This window comes from Bubalus kerabau, chromosome 21 (assembly GCF_029407905.1).
Source record: "Bubalus kerabau isolate K-KA32 ecotype Philippines breed swamp buffalo chromosome 21, PCC_UOA_SB_1v2, whole genome shotgun sequence".
Taxonomy (NCBI): Eukaryota; Metazoa; Chordata; class Mammalia; order Artiodactyla; family Bovidae; genus Bubalus; species Bubalus kerabau.
The window spans coordinates 37,319,134-37,323,643 of NC_073644.1; positions in this window are offsets into that span (position 1 = coordinate 37,319,134).

Sequence of the window (4,510 nt, forward strand, 5' to 3'; positions counted from 1 at the left end):
CTGGAACGAAATCGTTCCTCTCGGGATCATTTAGACCCGGGGAGTGGCCCCTCCGGAGCGAGCCTGCCTCCCCGAGCGGCCCTCATCCCTGGAGGGGGGCTGGCTCCCGGGCGCGGCCTGTCCCCAGGGCTGATTTATTTGGGCCGCGCGCGCCACACCGCTCTTCGCCACTCGAAACCAGCCGAACTCAGCCGCCAATCGGGCGGGGGGCGGGGGCCTGGCGTCCAAACGGGGAAGGGTGACCGGGGCGGGGGGGGGGGTGCCGTCGTGCGCCGCTTCCGGAGGAGCCGCGAGACCCGGAGAGGACGCGCGATCACCCCCGCAAACGGCAGCGCATCCTCTGTCATTTCACCGATCTCGGGTGCTCCAGCGACGTTTCAGGAAGAAAATGAATACATGCGATTTCTAACTTAACAGCATGGTTTTAATTCGAGAGTTTTTTTTTCTTTTTCTTTTTTGGTTTTGGTTTTTATTTTTCAAACCAGATTTATGGGACCTTCTCGCTTGTACCATATTTCTTCCCGCCCCGGGGACGCTCTGGGCGAAGGACACGGGGTCACCTAGGCACCCCCCTCCACCCCCGCCAGCGCCTGGGCCCACTCGCCGGGTCGAGATGGCGCGTCCCCCCGATTTGACTCCACCGCCGTCACTCCGACGCAGGTCATCGCCCAGAGAGTCCTGACAGTGATGGTGATGGGGTTTGTTGTTTTGTTTTAATTCTCTAAAAGCCCGAAATACTGCTTAGAAACGTCAGGTGGCGGCGGCTGCGGAAGCGTGGGCCGCGCGCAGCCTGGAGGTGGCCCCACCAAGTGCCCTGGGCCCCCCAGCCCCCTGCCCGCCGCCGCGTCCCGGGCTCCGGGCCCCAGGCGCTGGCGATCGCGGCCCCGCAGCCCCGGGCCGACCCCGCGCGCCGCCGGCGGCCGCCAGCGCGGCGCGGAGGTGGGCGCGCGAAAGGTCACCGCGGTGGCATTCCTCTCCGCGCGCTGTTTACGTGACTTAATGTACTTCGTCCGCCGCGGGTAAGTTAGGGCCGCGATAAGGGGGCGGCCGGGGGAGGGTCGTTGTAAAAGCCCCACGCTGGGCGCCTTCCAGCCCTCCCCTCATCCATTAACCTTTTTACTTTCTTCTTCCCTCTCTCTTTTAAAGCTTGTTATCTAGGCCACCCAATGACCGACGAAAGATTTTCTCCCTCGCTGCTTCTCCCCAGGCCGCTTTAAACCAAATAAATTTAGCTATTAAGGGCCAAGATGTCTGACAAAAGATCGAAAGGTGTCTCTCCGTGATCGCTTAAAGAAGCGAAGGAGAAGCTTGCGGCTCCATCTCGATAAAGACATTCCACACCGGCGCCGGCCTCCCTCCCCGCGGCCTGCTTGCGTCCCGACACCCTGACAGTCCCCACTTGGCGGCCCAGACCTCGGATGGGCCGGGAGGGACCTGCGGCCGCTGCCCGGCCGAAGAGTGCTAGGCCCTGGGGACCCGGGAGAGCCGGGGACTCCGGGCCTGAGCTGGACTCCCCAAACGTGCCCTCCCCCGCCCCCCGCACTAGACTGAAGACCTAAACCGAGCTCATGCATGCTAAGTCGCTTCAATCGTGTCCAACTCTTTTGTGACCCTTTGGACTGTGGCCCGCCAGGCTCCTCTGTCCATGGGATTCTCCAGGCAAGAATACTGGAGTGGGTTGTCAATTCCTCCTTCAGGGGATCTCCGGACCCAGGGATCGAACACGGAGCTCCCGCATTGCAGGCAGATTCTTCACCGTCTGTGCCCCCAGGGAAGCCCCAAATTAGCTCCCATTGGAATTATTTGCTGATGCTGAATTTATACTACAAAGCCAAACCACTCCTAACCTCTTGCCCACTTCTGCGGTTTTGCTGAGGGGCAGTGTTACACCGCATCAATGATCCTCCGAAGCAGACCTGTTGAACCCCAGTCAAAATGTAGTGTGTGGAAGGGACCCGGCGTCTGGATCACACGGAGGCTAATGGGGAGGGTGTGGACAGCAGAACGACAGTGTGCACGTGGGAGGCAACAATTCGAATATTCAGGCATCCCCAAGTTGAGTTGGGTTATGAAGTGTGGTATATATTATTATTAATTACTGCTGTAATCACTGCATAAAGCCTTGGACTGCCAGCCATGCTGAGGCCCGCCCCTGAGTGATGCCTTCCCCTTCACCAAAGGTGAAGCAAAGAATATCCAATTTCCTGATCAAGGGCTGAAAACTGGGCTGTGCGAGTCAGATGCTGTGTTTTCGGTTTCCTCCACTGAGTCGCTGCTTCATCCCCTAAGTGAATGACAACTCCACCCTTCAGGTCCACCTGAGCCTTTTTTAACCTCTTTGAAATGGGCTTCCCAGCTGTCTCAGCTGTAAAGAACCTATCTGCCAATGCAGGAGGTTTAATCCCTGGGTGAGGGAGATTCCCTAGAGGATAAAATGGCAATCCACTCCAGTATTCTTGCCTGGGAAATCCCGTGGAGAAAGAACCCTGGTGGGCTACAGTCCATCGGTTCGCAAAAGAGTCGGACCTGACTGAGCCACCGAACAAACATGCACCACTTTGAAATATGGCAAGGCAAGAAACTGGGGGTAGAAGCTGAGAACCCTCTTGGAATCCCTGCTATGGGGCCTCTTCCCACATCTTCTGCCCTTTCAATCATCTCTTCTCTGGCAGCGTTAGAGACAAGACTCAATTTTGAAAGGCCATTGAGCATCTTCAGCTTCTGTTTGTCATCTCATGCTGGGCTCCAGGAATTAAAGATGCTTTTTTTCTCATCTCTTCACTCAAATAAGGTGAACTCAACCTCATTTAATTCTGAGGTGAGGATCATTTACCTCATCTAATCCTGACCCCTCACCCAGCCTCCAAAGGTGGGAAAAATCAGACCATCAGACAGAAAGGGACCATTTATGTCTCAAGAAGATGAAAGAGATGCAGAAATTTCCATCCCACTAGACAGGTGAGACCTGGGCTTTCTCTGGGCTTTGCAGGTATCACTAGCTGTGTTTAGGTGATGCCCTTTCTAGGGTCAGCATCCCGTGCCACTGACCCAGAGCTGTCTCAGCCTAGAGACCTTTGTGACTGGTTTTCTGGTGGGGCAGGGGGCATTGGAGAAGCAGAAAAAGGAGATGATAGACATTTGGAAATTTGCTAAGTAACTTATGCTCCTCCATGATTCAATCAACGGAGGGGGTGGGGGGAAGTGCTCAATAAATTTTTTTTTTAAGTACTGCATTTGCTACCCAGAAATATGACCTCTCCAGCTATGTTGCAAATATGCAGAGAATTAGGACCAAAAGGCTGTCTGCCCGTATGCAGTCCTCCAGTTTCCTGCGCTTGCCCAACAGTACTGAGTGTGCACTGCGCAAAGAAGAACTCAGAGAGGCACCTACTGGTTCTGAAGTGTTTACAGTCTAGAAGGTTGGCACTTCTGTAGAGCTGGTTAGGCAAAGTACCACAGACAGCTTTCAAGATAGAGGGAGATGTCTGAGCCTTTTTTCTTTCTCTAGAAAAGTGCCCACGCTCAGATTTTCCTCTAGTCTTCATGATGAACATATGAAAAGGAGGGAGGGTGGTATCTGCTCTAGCTTGCACACTGAGGGAATCCTGTGTGAGCCCAAGGAGCTCAGACTTTGGGCCAGCCTTCCTGTTTGAGTCATGACTCCACCCCTTCCTAGCTGAGTGACCAAGACAACTTGCCTGACCTCTCTGCCTCAGTTTCCTCATCTTTAAAATGGGGTTGAGAAAAGCACCTCCCTTACAGGATGGTTGAGAGGTTAAAAATGGTCTTATGTGTGAGGGGCTGAGGGGACCCAGCACATCAGAAGCGCTGTGTAATCATTAACTATTACCAGTATCTGTATTGTAACAAACTCACACCTACTACATCAGATTTCAATTTGAGGGGGTGACCCACCTATCCCCCTGGAGCTAAATTAGTTCCCAGAAAAGAACTTTGAGCACTCATTCAACTTTGAGACCCACCATTCACAAGGGTTCTTGGGCTTTTTCTCTGTACAGCAGTGGGGACTTATTTATCGTATTATGCTAGGAAAGGAAGGGTGGGTGATACAAGCGTAGATCTACTTCTTTTTGTTTCCTTTAAGAGGAGCAATTCCTTGTCACCCTTGCAAATGCCAGCAGCAGACTACTGGACAAAGATAGTAATCTTGAGCCTTGTCCTCTGCTCCAAGAACTTCAATCCTCAGCAACATTGCCTCCCTAGAAGCTTCTTTCTGGCAGGAGATAGGAGCAAATTAACAGCTGGGGCCGTGAAGAAAGGCAGACTTGAGGATGGGCATTAGATATAAGGGGTGGGGGGAGAACTAATTAAATTGACCTGCTCATTCACTACGCTCATGCTTTTTACCTTTCAATTTCGTATTGCTGTTTATGCAGACTTACTCCACATTAATCACATTTTGTTAAGGAATTAAAAAAATAAAGATATATGAGAGAGAAGCTAGGGACCTCAATATTGATAGAGGGAAATCTAGATCATTCCAGACTTT